This window comes from Mustela putorius, unplaced genomic scaffold (genome assembly GCF_011764305.1).
Source record: "Mustela putorius furo isolate JIRA1106 unplaced genomic scaffold, ASM1176430v1.1 tig00003850_pilon_pilon_pilon, whole genome shotgun sequence".
Lineage (NCBI taxonomy): Eukaryota > Metazoa > Chordata > Mammalia > Carnivora > Mustelidae > Mustela > Mustela putorius.
In genome coordinates this window covers 11,794,831-11,812,261 of record NW_025422002.1, presented here as the reverse complement: position 1 = coordinate 11,812,261, position 17,431 = coordinate 11,794,831, and the positions used below count along the sequence as shown (strand labels likewise).

General features: G+C 39.5%; 1 protein-coding gene across 5 annotated transcripts in view; it reads left to right on the top strand.

Moving 5' to 3' along the window:
- The window catches only part of VGLL4 (vestigial like family member 4), a 154,558-nt gene that overhangs the window by 72,456 nt on the left and 64,671 nt on the right, over positions 1–17,431 (top strand). The window lies entirely within an intron of this gene.

The following is a 17,431-nucleotide window of genomic DNA, read 5'->3' as shown; positions in this document are numbered from 1 at the left end:
AGAGAGTTCTGACATTGAAGGATGTTCCCTCCACACTCCGGTCCCTTGTGGAAGTGATTGCACAACACACCAACCAGAAAGCTAAATTGAAAGAAAGGAAGAAAGAAAAAAAGAAAGGAACCTACTCTGAATTCTTATTGTTTATTACCTCCTGTTATAACCATGAGGTGTTTCTCCACTGCCTTGTAGCATTTCGAACTGTTAGTAGTAAGAAGAGAAAAAGCAATTTCTTAATCTGTTGGAAACATTATCTACGTGCAATTTGAAAAAGTGGTAATGGCCTGGGTTTGAGTGGCTGGAGAGGCATCTCCGGGGGAATTTAGCTTGGCAGGAGGAGTGTTTTTTGTTGTAACCACATACAAATCGAGGAGGAGACATCTTTCTGATTCAGTCGAACCAGTTTCCATGTTTTCTCTTGATAGTGAACTAAACGTTTCTTTTGGAAAAGAAAACATTGAAGAAACTTGCATGTAAAATTTCAGGCCTGTTGCCTAATCAGTTGAAAACTTACCCTTTCCCCTTCAAGGAAAATGAAATCTCATTCATACTGTTTGTGTGTGTGTGTGTGTGTGTTTTAAACTCTGGATAAGGATTTCATACTTGGGATATTTTTTTAAAAAGGTATATAAATATTTTTAACTCCTGCTTGTTTCACTGATGAGAATTATGGCGGATAGCTTTCTTTGAATCTGCTGCTTTAAGTAGATCATCTGAAGTCACTCATCTTAAAAGCAAACTTCTTCAGGATGGTGACTGGGCAGCAACAAGTAACTGGGCTTGTTTCTTGTGAAATTAACATACTGCAGTTTTAAAAAACATTTCTTTCTTCACTGAATAAGAAATCACAGACTTTTAAGGCAATATCTGTTGGCTTGTCTTTGTCATTGTGTAATACGATATTTTTCAAAACAAAACAAAACGTAATTATCAGCCTAACTGAGGAATAGACTGACTGCAAGGAAATTGATACCCCATTAATTTTGTATGTTTCCAGTTGCGGGGTGGTGAGGAAAAGCTTATGGAAAGCTTGTCCAGGTTGATTTGTTGTTTTGTAGTCTGTAATGTACTCGAGATAGTCTGCTTTGTAGTCTCCCTCCTTATTTGGGGGAAGAAACTTTGATTTTGAAAGTTGAGTAGATATGTAGGATGATTTGCTGTAGTCTGTTTGGTTTAAACATCTGCTGCTCTTTTCCTTGCTATGAAAGTTAACATTATTTTAACACCAAAATAAATACACAGGAAATGAAGAAAAGCACAGCAAAACTTGAGTGGTGTTTATAGTGGGTTGTTTATGCCCTGGTGGTTTTCTTAGTATAAATACTGCACACATCTGTTCTGAACTCAAAGGGGTGTTTTGAGGATGGGCATAAATCTCAGATGGGAATTTTTTTTTTTTTTTTTTTTTTTTTTTTGGTAAGGAAAGTTGGAACCATTACTGTTCCTTTAAATCCAATACTCTGGAAGTATTCGTATTAAGCATAGCAGCTCACCAGCATTCCAGGGAAGTTATTTGGAAAATGGAATGTACAGTTGGTAGGCAGCATTTAATTTCACTTGGGGCACAGGCAGGCTTTACATCTCTTTAAGAATAAGGGACAATTTAATTTTCTGAAGTTTTAGTTTTAACAATTAAGATGTTGATGGTTATTACTCTCCAGGTTAGTTATACCATATTCCCTGGTTCTGTTGTTCACAGCTCTACTCTGCCAAATAAACCATGTGTCCGCACTGTCATTCTTCAGCCTCTCTGGCAACATATACACAAATAGATCCTTTTTAGCTAGTTATCTTGCAGCATACAAGGCCTTCCTAAAGTCCTACATTTAGAGCAACTGGTTCAGACACAGACTCTGCTTGGTGACTGCTCTCTGGCATCTGACTTTCCCCATACTAGTCTGTAAGCATAATTGAAAAAGAAAATAAAGGAAAAAATTAACTGCAAATAGGTTTGGGGTGGGATCCATTGGGTAGGAGAAGGAGATTGGCAAAGGGCAGAAAGCATCTCAGTCTGGCTAATTTCTGGAAACCCATCACTTTCATTGGTAATGAGCAAATTAGCAGAACTCTGCTTGTGTTAATGAGTCTGTTCAAAAAACCTCATGGTTTATTACCACAACCCTCAACAGTTAACTAGCTCATGCAGTTAACCATACTGCATGTTCATGTTATTCCCATTTGAACCCCAGTTTTGCCTCTATCTCCATGAAAAGGTCATAAGCCAACCTTAGCCTTCATTTTTCCCCTCTAACTCCTGAGAACACTCCGCCAGTAGGCTGAAAGCCTCCTGGAGGCAGGGCATTCTGCCTTGGTCACCACTGGATCCTGGAATCCTGCCACGGTGCCTTATTTGGCTCCCAGAAAGTGGCTGACTGAAAAAAGAAAAAAAACAAACCATGAAATCTCTCCAATAGCAGTGTAGTCACTACTGTATAATTTAGTACTTCATTATATATACATCTCATATTCTCTAATTATTGTAGAGCTGTACAGGGCCTTAGGTATATCTTAGACATTTGACTCCCCCACACCCTCCGCCCGGAGGAAACCAAGGCCCAGAGAGGTAAATTGTCTGTTCAAGTTGATTCAGAAAGTTTGTAGCAGAAATGAGTTGTTGTGAGGACTGAGTGGTTTTCATTAGTCTGTGATTTTTCTGTAGCATTACTGCCTCTCCACGATCATTTTATGTCTTGTCTCCTTAGTTATTAGCTTGTCAGTGATAGGGAATGTGCTCGGTCTTGGGGACCCTCCCAGCACGGCGTGGCAGGGGACATCTGAGATTACAGTGCACAGTGAGCCTGTTCTGGAGTCCTCATTTCCCTGAGAAGCCAGTTGCTGATCTAGATTTCCAGGCTGTTGTGATGTCAGAAAGGAGAGTATGAGAACTCTAAGTGACCAGCCTTGTTGGAATTTGTTCTCCTTGCTGCTCTGGTTTGCTTTACTTTTTTCCTGATTGTGCAGAGGAGGAGGCCCTTTGTAATGCCAGTTCACAAAGAGTGTTTTCCCAAGGGAGTAGAGAACTGGTTAGACCATTGGTTTTTCTCAAGATGGCTGACGGTTCTATTTACATAATTACGTGGTGCTGAAAACATAGGTCCTAATAAATGTGCTCATGGTTGGCCGTGGCTTTAAGCTGCTGTTAGTGATACTTTAATTATGGGTTAAGAGCCATTAGTGTGTAATTTGGTAGAAGAATTCTCCCCTTTTAATTTAATAGTGCGATTTATATTGGGAGAAAGTAAGAATAAATTGCATATTGTGATCATCTGAAAGCTTAAGAGGAGAGTATTCTAAGTTCCTCACATTTTGAGCTACTCATTGTTTTAGAACATAATTACACTTATTTCATCACAGGGTACACTTAAAATTAATTTTCTGGAATTGAAAGGAAAATGCAGACTAGTTGTTGAGTGAGACTTTGCCAGAATTAGGAGTAAGGTTGGGTGACGGGATTTCTTTTGTTTTCTGCCAGTCTAACCAGCAAGCAGTTTAGTGTTCTTTGTCTAATGAGTTCAGAGGCATCAAGGAAACTTAGAGCATTGGGTACTATTAAGGTGAAAAGGCCACAGAGCAGAGCCATTTGAACCCGCCTCTGTTCCAGCCCTGTGTATCAAGTGACCAGCTCTTGATCCTGGGGTGTATTCTGAAGTGGAACATCTGCAACTATTTTGCTGTGGAAATTCATTTTACTTTAGCATTTTGTTTGCAGGAGAGAGAGGTGAAGGGGAGGAGTTGGGGGGGATAGGAAGGGGAAAATTGGGGGGAGAGGAAGGAGGGGTTGGGGGGGATGGGAGCAGTTGTTGGGGGAGAGGAACAGGAGGTGGTTGGGGGAGAGGCTGAGAGGAGTTTGATTAGTAAAACATGCCTAGGTGAGCCCAGGAGATCTCCTGCAAGAGATCCAGCCAGTTTGTATTTCTTCTAATCACAGTTTGTGAAGGGAAGGTGTGATTATACCCTCCTTCCTTCCAGCAACCCTCCCTTGTTTCTCTGCCCTCTTCTGGAAAGATTATTTTACTTGGCTGTTTATCTCTTGGAGCTTACACATGGCTTTGTTTTGGAAGGCAGATTTCTCTTCCTTCCTTCCTCTGTTCCTTCCCTATTGTCTGCATGGCCTTCTATTCTTAGGGTGTTGGGATTTGTTGCTGTGAAGGTTTTTTTAAACACGCCATAAGATACAAAAAGTACCCTCGCGGCTTGTGAGAAGATTCAGAACCTCTCAATATAGCCTCGTTCCGCTCAATTGTGAGGATGTTGCAGAAAACTTGGTTTTGTCTGAAGAAATTAGATCCAGATTTAGCACTTCTGCATATATACAAATATATAAAACCGGTCTAACCAGGGGTTGTTTCTGGCTGTGTTTTATCTCCGTATCTGACATTTATTCAATGACTGTTTGTGTTTAGTGGTATCTCTGTATCGGATATTGAGTTTATTAGAAGTATTCCCTAGTTGGGCTCATCAACATCAGTTTGTTCTATAGAATAGTCCCTCTCCCACATGCTTTTACTTTTAAGTAATCCCTGCACCCAAGGTGGGGCTTGAACTCACAACCCTGAGATCAAGAGGTGCGCAATCCCTTTTTTATTTCTTAATGAACTCATATGTCAGCCCCTTATCCCTCCCCTCAAAGAAACCCCAACCATGGATGCTTAATTTTAAAAGCAGAGTCTGAAAATGATTTTGCTTTTTCCATTTGTTCTCTCTTTGCCTTCCTAAATGTTACATGTTCTGCTAAGTTCTAAGGAACTCTTTCTGTCAGTTTGCTTTGTTATCTTGCCTTCCTTTGTCCTTTTTCCTTTTTTTTTAAAGAATACTGTAGATTGTTACAATTTCAGGGTATTGTGTACAGAATGTGTTTAAATCCTAACAATGCAAATTACTACTAGTTGAAAGGTTATGTACCCTAAATAAAGTAGAAAATCTATTCTTAAAGCTACCTTTACTTTGTGGCTGACTTATATGATCTTTCTGAACTCTTAATAACTTGTTTGTTAACAAAGAAGTCTGTAAACGTAACAAACTGAAATATATTTAGTTAAGTCATCACAGAAAACTCAGTCCTGTCCTTTTCCCACCCAGTATCTGTTCTCTTAAAGGTATATGGAATGCGTGTGTGCTGTGCTGGAATATATTAAGTCTTGGGTTGTCCCTCTCTCTTGCAACACTTTTTATTATGAAATATGTCATATGTACATAAACATGCATAAAACACATGTGTGGTTTGAAAATGAACAACCTTATAATCACCACCAGGTCAGGAAATAATAATTTGTCTCTTTCAAGTATTCTCTCCTTGTCAAAATCCTCCTCGCCCCAGGAGGTCATCACAATTATGTCTTTTCTTCCTATCTCTCCTACCTCTATGTGCAATTCTAAACTAATTAAATTAGTTTAGTGTGTTTTTCCTTTCCTTTTTTTTGTTTTTGTTTTTGTTTGTTTGTTTGTTTTTTTAGCCCAATTGAAATTATTTCCTATGTCCTCTTTTTTGTCTTGCTTGAGGTTTTTTATAGTGGAGATGTCCTTGTCTTTTCCTTGTGAAGCCAGCTTATCTTCACGTGTGGGAATCTTGGCTGTGGAATATATGTGGACGCTCCAGCGTCTTTCTCATTCACTTGCTGCTCACTGTCTACTAAACATAGCTGGTGATGCTTTGGTCCAAACTTTTTTTTTCAGTCAGTGTTTTGTTCACAGTCTTCCTCACCTGTTGAAAGCCCTTGACCATGCAGGTCGTAATGGGAACTTGTATGTCTGAAAAATTCTGCAGTTTGTGAGAGTGCAAAGTGGGGGATGCTCGAGGAGATACATAGCTTAATTAGGGTCTGAACAAGGGCTTTCGTTCTGCATTAATAAGCAATTTGCTTAAAGGCTGAGACTTGTTACAAGTCAACTTTGTTACAGTGCCAGATTTCTTTGGATGTTAATCCGGGGACTTTCAGATACACAGAAAAAGCTTAAGTTGTTCCAGTAGTCAAACAATACTCTACATTGTAGAGAGGTGGCTGTCTGAGGGCAACAAAGATTTGAAACAATCATCTGCATTATGCACAATCTAAAATTATGAATGAAAAAGAATCATCCATATGTATGGGTCTTGATTTTTATTTTATATCTGCTTTGCATGAAAATAGTTGCCTGTTAATTGTTTTTGGCTAATGATTCGATTTTAATAGAGTGAATTCCAGAATTTAATGATTTGTTGCAGATGCAGTCTGCCAAGCAATTTAGCAAAGTTGTTTACACTACCCCAAATCCAGCTGGACAGAGTGAGCCAAGTCTTCTTCCCTGATAACAGTTCAGGGAGTGATGAGTGTAAATTTCTGGACATTTTTTTTCCCCTTTGAAAACAAACACGTCTTCCATTATATGGCAGCACTGTTAGAGTGGCAGGGGATTAATTTAAAATTTTATTTTAATGTCAGCAGCTCTTTCCGGTACCCATTTTCTCCCATTCTTACTATGTGTGTCCTTTTAAATGATTATTTTTTTCTGATGAGCAACTGATAAACTGTTGGCTGAACTCACAGAAAACTCTTGTTTTATTTTTCTGCTGAAAAGTTATGACCTCTTTGCCAGTGCTTAAAATCACCCATGAGAGGGCTTTGAGTAGCTTTCTTAAAGGAATATCCAGTAGCAGCTGTACCAGGCTCTAAGTTCTGTTGGGCAGAGGGCAAAAGAGATGGAAAATAGTAGTCCTTCTCAGGATAAAACCTATAAAAAGTTTTCCAGCACTGCTCTACTGGATTCAGAATTGGTAACAATGACCACTAGTTTCTGGAGACCACGATGGGAGCACTTTTTCTCTGAGAGGCTTTATACTGGTGAAAGATGGCTGATTTGGGGAGGGAGGAGGTGGAGTAGAGTTCTAGAACCAACAGCAGACATCGGACATTGCTCTTGGTGTCCAGCAATAAATGTAATACACATACGCATTCACTTGGTTCTATATTTTGTTCAAAACAGATTGGGAGAGGGCCTTCTTATAGAGCTGGAAGAACTCTTGTGTATCCTTTAAGGAAAAGATAGAAGAACCACCACATCTTGCTTTTCCACCTGCAGACTCTTCTGGATCCACCTCCATCCTTCTTCCCCTTCCCTTAGGCTCACTGAAAGGCTAATTCTTTTATTGGTGCTCATAGATACCAGCTCTTCTGGCCTCAGGGACTTCTCTGTGATCTACTTCTGATTTCCCCTTCTTCCTCTCCTGGTTCTTTCTCTTTATCATGTGCTTAAGCACACAAGTTTTTCCCAACTTTAAAACAAAACCAAACTCATCCCTAAATCTTACCCACTCTCTTGCCCCCCGCCCCTGTTGCAGCTATTAGACTCTTACCTTTGCCAGAAGAGAAGAATGTGGTCAACTTGTTTCTACTTCCTTCTGTCCAGTCTCTCCTCAGTCCACTGTCATCTCACATCATCTCATTTCTGCTCCCACAGCTTCACTTAAGTTGTTCTGGATGAAGCCACTAAGTGATATCCTAGTGGAAAGTTCAGTGGACACTTTTCAGTCCTTACCTCGTTGAATCTCCTAATACCATTTGGTGTTGACTCCTTCCAAAATCTTAAACTTCTTATATCCCTTGGCTCAAATACTCTTTGAATATGCACCCCATTGGGAATTGAGTGCTGGTGAGCATGTGGTGAGCAAAATGGACAGGAGCTTTATGGAGCTCCTGGTGTTGGTAGGAGGGTATGAAAGAGTGAGGCAGGCTGATAAACATTAAAGACAAGCAAGCTGTGGTTGCAGCTTGAGAACAGATTGGAAGGGAAGAAGGAGAGAACGTAGAAATAGGAGAGAATGTGAATGTGCTGCGCTGGTTTAGGCAAGAGATAGTAGTCACTCAGATTGTGGTGGCGGTCATGGAAAAGCAAAGGAGTAGAAGAAAAATTTAGAGAGAAGACTGGCAGTACATGGGGAGAGGCTGGAGTAGGGGACAAGAGAGAAGACATAGAAGACATGGAAGTGCTTCCTAGATTTCTAGCTTGTCCAGGTGAGTGGAAGGAAGGTTCTGCCATTTGCAGAGGTGGGAAATACAGTGAGAGGACTGGGTTCTGGGATGAGATCACGAGTTTAGTTTCAGATATGTTGAGTTTGAAGGATCTTTAAAATTTCGAAGAAGAGCTAAATATTATAGGATTGGATATATGGATCTAGAGCTCAGACAAGAGGCCATTGCTGGTGATACTAGTTTGGGAGAGAGAATAAGTGAAGCTCTGGGCAAGAATGGTCACTGGGGAACAAAGAACAGAATGAGGAGTTGAAGAGGTACTAGGAACTCTTCTCTTAGGTCTCTATCAATTTTCTTCTTTATTCCTAAAATAACCCCACAACTGACCCCTGCCTCTAATCTTGTTCTCTTCTAAGCCTTTATCCATAGTATTACCAGAGTGCCATCCCTTATTTGCTGTTACAGCCCTATTTTTTATTATTCCTTCACCCACACCCTGTAGCCCAGATTCATCAAACTACAGTTCACAGACAGCTGAGGGCGAGAGGTGCCTATCCACCCCTCCCTTTACTGCCCCCACTTCGTGTACTTGAAAACATGTGTATAACTTCTGACTTCCCAAAAACTTAACTACTAATAGCTTACTGTTGATTGGAAACCTTACTGATAATATAACAAAGAGTGATTCATGTATGTTTTGTATATCCTGTGTGTTATATACTGTATTCTCACAATAAAGTCAGCTAGAGAAAAGCAAGTGTTAATAAGAAAATTGTAAGGAAGAGGAAGTACATTTACAGTACTGTACTGTATTTACTGGAAGAAAATTGCATGCAAGGGGACCTGAGCAGTTCAAACCCATTTTGTTCAAGGGTCAGCTGTATTTGAGTGAACCATTGCTTCTCTCTGAAATCCGCGTCCCCTGCCCTTTCTCTTGACTTCTCTTAGTCCCTCAAGTGCAGAGACTCCTCGAAAGTGACCCTCCTCACTCCTGCCTTTTTAGCTGAATTAGGTGTTTTGTTTGTAGTTTTGTGGCATGCCGAGCATGGTTTTGTCAGAGAATTTATTTCACTGTGTTATATACTCCTCAGTCTGCCTTTCTATAAACTCTGGGAGGGCTAGGACTTTGTCTTTCATCTCTTTGTTGTTAGCACCAAACATCTGTGGTGTCTGCTTAGGTATGAATCTACTCCAGGGTCTTTTTGTTAAAGAAACATTGAAATTGTATGGTTAACCCAGGGATTGTCGGTTATTTGGTAACACAAGGAAGTTAACTCTTAGAATGTCCTTAGAGGAAGGAATAGCAGCTGGCAAAGGAGAGGGGAAGAAAGAAAACTGTTTAAGGCTGTTTTTATAGAAAAACTTAGCAAGTAGACTAGTTGGTTGTAATAATTGCTCCTGTTCTTTTTGTTTTCTAATTACTGCACTCTGGATTGTCTGTTAACTAACTGAACATTTATGGGAAACTATTAAATACTTATTGTGTGCCAGGCACTGGTTTATGTGCTGGGGACTTAGCTCTTAACAAAACAAACAGCAGTATCCCTGGGTTTTTGGAGTCTATGTTCTAGCAGGAGAGATGGACTGTGAACAGGTACATAAATAAAGAAGATAATTACAGATTTTGAAGTGTCATTATTAACAGGTTGATGTCTGTTAGCTGATTTACTATTTAGAATAGTTGCATCCATACCTAAAAAGTGACTGCTTTTATTTTTAAGCTTCAAGCTTCAAAGTGCAGATCTGAGTAGGTGATTTATTTCCCTCATGGTGTTGTGAAGGATTTAAAGTACATCAAAGAAACTTTTGGAAAATTTCCTTTGGAATATGAGAAGTCAGGTCTTTTACCCCCCCCCCCCCTTTTTAAAAGATTTTATTTATTTATTTGACAGAGACACAGAGAGAGGGAACAAAAGCGGGGGGGGGGGGGGGGAGAGGGAGAAGTAGGCTTCCCACTGAGCAGGGAGCCTGATATAGGGCTTGAACCCAGGACCTTGGGATCATGACCTGAACTGAAGACAGACACTTAAAGACTGAGCCACCCAGGCACCCCTTTTACTCCCCCCCCCGCCCCCATGCTCAAAGAATCAGACTGCTTCACTCTGTTATACCTAGCTTTTATATTGGGACCTAACATTTATTGTAGCGTTATCACCTTTTCCTTTTCATTTTTTTAAAAATAAGGTTTTATTTATTTGGCAGAGAGAAACAGTGAGAGAATGAACACAAGCAGGGGAAGTAGGAGATGGAGAAGCAGGTTCTCCGCTGAGCAGGGAGCCTGATGCGGGGCTCAGTCCCAGGACGCCAAGATCATGACCCCAGCTGAAGGCAGATGCTTTATGACTGAGCCACCCAGGCCCCCCGCTCTTTTCCATTCATTCATTCATTCATTCATTCATTTTTAAAAGATTTTATTTTTTTATTTGACAGAGAGATAAGAGAGAGAGAGCACGGCACAAGTAGGCAGAGTGGCAGGCAGAGGGAAAGGGAGAAGCAGCCTCTCCACTGAGCAGGGAGACTGATGTGGGGCTTGATCCTAGGACCCTGATGACCTGAGCCAAAGGCTGATGCTTAACTGACTGAGCCACCCAGGCGCCCCTCTTTTTTTTTTTTTTTAAATTAACAAAGGTCAAATGATTTGTTTATGTCCTTAGAAGAATAGAATATATTTAGAATTTAAAAAGTCAGTGAATGTTGGGGAACCTGGGGTGCCTTGGTGGGTGGCTCAATTTGTTAATTTCCAACTCTTGATTTTGGCTCAGTTCATGATTTCATGAGATCAAGCCCCATGTCATGCTGAGTGTGGATCCTGCTTAAGATTCTCTCCTCTTCCCTCTGTCCCTCCTAGTTCCCTCTCTCCCTCCTCTAAAAAAAAAAAAAGGAAAAAAAGAAAAAAAAATCAGTGAGTTTTAAAAAGGCTCAGGAAATCAATTTATATGCTCTTCTTAAAGGACTTCTGGTCAGAAGAGTCCTTCTTAAAGGACTCTGGTCAGACCTTTAAAGTTATTGCCCTGAATAGAATAGATCTTACAATACCCCGGGGGGAGATTTTTATTGTGAGCTCTTTCTCTGTGAAAAGCGTATTTGGGGAGGACTAGATAAAAATGCAAGCCTTGGGCTTCATATGGATAAAGGACTACTGGTGTGTTCTACTTATTTAATTTTTGTTTTTCTTACTTTGTTTTTATTGAGGCATAATTGATGATGGTGCAGTCTTCAGGGCATGGCTTAGAATGATTTTTCCCTCTGTTTATAACTTTTGTAAGAACAAATCAAATCAAGATACAGAACATATCTATCACCCCAAAGTATTCCTTTATGCTTCCTTGGATAGGCCATACACATCCCCCAACGATAACCGCTATTTTGACTTATGTAGTTATAGATTAGTTTTGTCTACTCTTGAGCTTCATATAAATAGAATCATTTGATTTCAACTTTTTGTGCTCAACATATTTTTGAGTGGCGTGTTTGTCAGTGATTTGTTCTTTGTATTGCTGGGCTGAAGTCCATTGTAGGAGTATGTCATAATCTGCCTATCTAGTTTAAGGTTGAGGGACATTTGTGTTGTTTCCAGTTTTTAACTATTATGAATAAAATTGCTTTAAACATTTTTTTTGTGGCAAAATACGCATATGCTGAAATTTATTATCTTAACCATTTTTAGCAGTATAGCTCTTAAATTCATTCACTTGGTGGGACAGCCTCTGAATATTTTTGTCCAAGCATTTTTGGGGATAAATGCACCCCTTTCTCTTGGATACATACGTGTGGACCTGCTGGGTCATTGGTACGTTTCACTTTCTTTCTTCTTTCTTTCTTCCTTTCTTTCGTTCTTTCTTTCTTTCTTTCTTTATTTTTGAGACTTTCATCTGTTTTCCAAAGTGGTTGTACCATCCTGTTCTCCTACCAGTGTTGTATAATGGTTCCAGGAACTATACATCCTCACTGATACTTTGTGTAGCTGGTCTTATAAATTTTAGTCATGCTGGATGTCTCTGGACAATATTAAAGTGTTTTTCATTGTTAACTTAAAATGCGTTACTTGTGGGAATACTAGGAATGACACTGCTGTTTGGTATTTTGTGCAAAAAGATGTATTCTTTACTTTCGATGGGTTGATCGTCTGAAAGGCTGGAATCTGTGTATCCCTTGTCAGATCACAAGCAGAGGTAGTGATTTTGGTATTGTCAAAAAAGGGGTTGTTTTTCCAAATGGGTAAATCCAAGCCGTGGAAACCAGCAGGCAGCCGGATTGAGGGATGTGAACAAACATCAACGTGGCACAGAGGACTCTTTTTTTGGGAACACTTCCCTTTAGTATAGTGTTGCTTTGCCTTATTTTGTATTTAGTAATGATTCATCCAACCACTGGCCTGTTAAAGTAAAGCTCAGGGATTAAGCACTCCTCGCTCCAGTTTGATTTCTCTTCTGGTTTGCATAGCCATTCCCTCCGGTAGGTTCTTTCAGTTTCCCAATTTGGAATGCCCTTCCTGCTTCTTTCCAGCTAGATGAATTCTATATACCCTTCAGGGTGTGGCTCATCCTCCATCTGTGAAACTTTATCTAAAACTTTTTTTAAAGGCAGGAATTGTACTGTGTGTAATCTTTTAAGTCCTCAATGTCTAACAAGATGCCTCGTCTTCTTTCATGTATGACAATGTTTATATCCCCCTCTTGTGAATTTCTGTAGGGTTTATAGCCTGTAATATTCATTTGGCAGTTATATCACCTGTATTTTGTTATCTTTAATGTAAATAGAGTATGATATTAAAAGCAAACAAATGTAACAACTTATATATCTGAATAAGTAAGGTGTTCAAACTTGTCTTCAAAATAATTACCTTGGAAAATTACACATTTAACCTAACATTGTGGTGATCTCATTCTCAGAACATTGCTGTTTTGTTTTTGTTTTTGTTTTTTTATTAAGAAGTTGCCTTTAAGGTCTGAGGTACATTCTTTTGACTGTTTTATATGGTGGCTAGTGATTGTATATATATTGTGTATACATTGTATATACATATATATATATATATATACACACATGTAAGTATTACATATTATATGTTCCATATATATTAGACACTTGTAGAGTGCTGTTTGCCTGGCACAGTTCTGTGTAGGTATGCCTATAAAATGATGAACTCTTTTTTTCCTGTTACTCTAAAGCCAGTTTCACAAATAGAGCTGGAAAATACCATTTTTAAAAAAGATTTTATTTATTTATTTGACAGACAGAGATCTTGAGCCAAAGGCAGAGCCTTATCCCACTGAGCCACCCAGGTGCCCCTGGAAAATACCTTTTAATCAGTGACCATTTTCAGGGTGCCTGGGTGGCTCAGTGGGTTAAGCCACTGCCTTCGGCTCAGGTCATGATCTCAGGGTCCTGGGATCGAGTCCCGCATCAGGCTGCATTGGGCTCTCTGCTCAGCAGGGAGCCTGCTTCCTCCTTTCTCTACTTGCCTCTCTGCCTACTTGTGATCTCTCTCTGTCAAATAAATAAATAAAATCTTTAAAAAAAAAAACAGTGACCGTTTTCTTTGGAATAGGTAGATTTGCATCATTCTAGAATGACTGCTTTGAAAAATGACAAGACTCAATTGTATGTTTAACAAAAACTTTCAAATTCACTTTCACTGCCATCTAGATAGGAAATCATCACATCTAAAGTGCAAGTTACTTGAGGGCATGGAGAACACCATCTTTGTTGTATCCTTCTGCCAGTATCATTTCTCATTGTTTGTGACCATGGCAGGTACTAAGTAAATGTGTGATAATTCAAGATCATAGAGCCCTTATGCTAGAGGGCTGAGATAATATGATTGTTATCAAGTAACAGTTGGGTCTGTTGGGTAGACCAACAATCTCCGGCTTTGACTTTATCGTGTTCCACTTTGCTCACTGATTTGTGTGTCACACAGTACAGTGGCTGTTTGTGACCTTCTAGTAACCTGTTTTTCACTTCACTTTGTGGAAGATGGGAATGCCACTTAGTTTGTCTGTAAGTGATTTTTCTGTAGCATGACTCTTCCATTCCCTTTAAAGAGGTGGGATCATCACAGCTCATAGCTGTCATAGTGGTGTTTAGAGTACAGCCTGGGAAATATGCATGGCACCTTAAAATACTTATTACTGCCTTGTTAATGTTATGAAATCTCCAGCTATGCTAGATTTTACATGTCATGACGAAACAAAACTTCAGGCTCCTGCCTTTCCCAGGTCTTATCTTTTAATTAACAAGAGAACCCTGGTAACATGAGTGACAGTTAAACACTCATCCACCCATATGAGGGCTCCTGTTGCTTTGATTTTGTGTCATATATGTATAGGGCTTTCTCTTTCTTTCTTTCTTGGTACATTTTGTGTGTGTGTATTCAGAATTTCCCTGCCACGGTTGATGTACCTCATTTTAGTTAACCACTGCAGCTGTGCCTGTTGGTTAACTAATTCTTATAATGCCCAGGGTTTACTGAGAATCTTGGAAAGATACAAAGCTGCCCTATTTACTCACCTCATTGTTGGTTCTGTTTCTGCTATAGTTGGTTTAAAAAAAAATAAAGATTTTATTTATTATTTATTTGTCAGAGAGAGAGAGTGAGAGAGAGCACAAGCAGGCAGAGTGTCAGGCAGAGGCAGAGAGAGAAGGAGGCTCCCCGCTGAGCAAGGATTCCTGATGCTGGACTCGATCCCAGGACTCTGGGATCATGACCTGAGTGGAAAGCATTGGCTTAACCAACACCAACTGAGCTACCCAGGCATCCTCCTGCTATAGTTTTTTAAAAAGACGATAGTTACTTTAAAACCTAGGATTTTTAAACAGCTTTGCTGAGATGCAGTTCACATACCACAAAATTCACCCCTGTAAAATGTTACGGCTTACCGATTTTAGTATATTCACAGTTGGGCAGTCATCGCCATGATCTAATATTTTCATTACCCTCCAAAGAAACCTTGTACCTATTAGTAGTCACTCTCCATCCCTCTCTTACCAGGTCCTGGTAACCCCCAAGTCTACTTTCTGTCTCAATAGATCTGCTTATTCTGAACATTTCATATAAATGGAATCATATAGTATATGGTCTTTTGTGACTGGCTTTTTTCATGTAGCATGATAAAGGTTCATTGTCTTGGAGCATGTATCAGTCAGTACTCCATTCCTTTTGATTGCTGAATACAGTCCCTTGTATGGGTATACCACGTTTTATTTATCCAAACAATAGTATTTTTTAAGAAGCAATAATAGAGGGATGCCTGGGTGGCTCAGTCGATTGAGTGTCCAGCTCTTGGATTCAGCTCAGGTCCTGATCTCATGACTTGTGGGACTGAGCCCCGTATCGGGCTCCACACTCCACAGGAGTCTGCTTGGGTATCCTCTCCCTCTGCCCCTTCCCCTGCTCACGTACTCTCTTTCTCTCTCCTCTCAAATAAATAAGTCTGTTTAAAAAAAAAATATTAAATTAAAAAATATATATATGTAATAGCTCCTAGGTGAAGGTTGGGCTGAACAGTATACTGACTACAACGCCTTCTTCACTCTTCTTCAGCTATGAAAAAGCAAGAGAAAACATGTCATTTTATTTGCTGATTAGCATATGAACCCCAGCAAGGTGTCATGGTCCCAACCCAGGGGTATAACTTCTCTAGTGTAATAGCATGGTTTATTTTGAATATCTGAGTGATAATTTCTGCTTACAGGTAGGCTGACAATCTCTGGCTTTGTCTTTACTCCATTTGGCTTTGCTCCCCTATTTATATGTTGCACAGAGCCATAACTGTTTGTGAATTGCTCTGGAGTAATTTACACTGTAGAGGTGGTGATTCTGTTGTGTTTGTGTATGAAATTTTATATATATGTGTCTGTGTGTATGGCAGTGAAACTGGCCTTTTTATTTCAGATCTGTAATTTCACCTGGCTATCTATACTTAGGAGATTATATTATATAAAATAGAAACACATTATATATAATTTATATGTATATATAATTTATATATATATTTATATATAAATTTAAAAATATGTATCTACATCAATATCTCTATCTGTCTGTATGGCTATAGATGGATAGATGGTCTTTGACATTTTCAAGACTGTACTTTGAAAGACTTCAGAACCAAATGTCATTCAACCTAAATCCATAATGGGTTATAAACTAAGTGTTATGTAATTTTGTTCTATGTTCTCATGGGGTCAGAAAGATAAGACTGCCAAATGCTAGCAATCCTACTTAGAATCCTACCTGCTTGTAGGATTTAAAGGAAATGTACGGCCTCAGATGAATGATCTGACACACATGGCAACATGCAGGACTCCTGAGTGCACCCTTCTGTCAGAAAGTAGCATTTGGGAAACAATCTGGGACAAAAGGAAAAGCCTCTGGTACTTCTCAAGTTTTGAAAAGAGAACCCTTTAGAAGTCAGCATGTGATTTTTTCCCCCTAAATTATTATTTTATTTCTTAATTAGTTTTACTTTGTTTCTTATGCTGTAAGTATTTACAGAATGAAGTGACATGTTTTCCAAGGCAGATCCACCAGAGGATTTTGATTTCTCCCTCCACTGACACCAGTCATGCTGAGCAGGTCTTAATGCCGTCCTCAGTTTACCTGCTGTGACCTCTCAGAGAGTGATCACAGTGCTTTTATAGCTGGTCTCAGTTTAAACATGAGGAGGTAGTTGGAAGAAGGCGAGCTGTTTCCTGCTGAGCAAGTTAAGGCTAGTTTCTGGGGTTAAAGTAGAAGTTTCTCTTTGCTCCCTTTCCTTCCCCTTTTGTTTTTCTAGGCTTTGAGAAATTTACAAACTGGTGATCAGAAGGATCTATATGGCTTTTATCGACTATCTTGAAGCTTTTATTGCATAGTTCAAAGCTTTTGTGGGGATGAGTTATTTTGTCATGCAAAAGACGTATAGGAAGTATATGGCAGAATACACATTAAAGAGAGTATAAGGGAGCAGGTGTTTAGTATGCCCATTTTACGTGTAAGGAAACTGAGGCACCACTGAAGGTCATTTAACTTAAACATTCTAACATCTGAAGAAGTGAACATTAAAAACAGTGAGAGAAATATGTCTTTGTTTGAAAACAGAGATGAGCTCTCCTCAAGGCTATGTTTAGCTCTTTTACATGTTATTGTTGGCTGGTGGTAATGGAGAGAGCCTAAACTCTATTCTCTGAACCCCAGCTCTTCAGAAATTTCCTGACTGGATGCTTGAGGATTCAGATACTCGCGATCATCAGTTTTTCCCCTTCCACCAGTTTCTGCTGCAATGTCCCTTGGGCTGTTGGAAATGTTTGTTTGATCATAGTATTGCTTAATCATATCATGGATCAGCTTTGAGAGTGAGGGGGCACAAGAGGAGATTCAAGCAAAATGCAGGAACACCCCTGGGGAACATGCTGGACTTAAAATATTTAGGGTCCCTCACTTTTTCATTAGGACTGGGGTCAGGTCTAGGAATAATCTTTTTATTTTATTTTATTTTATTATT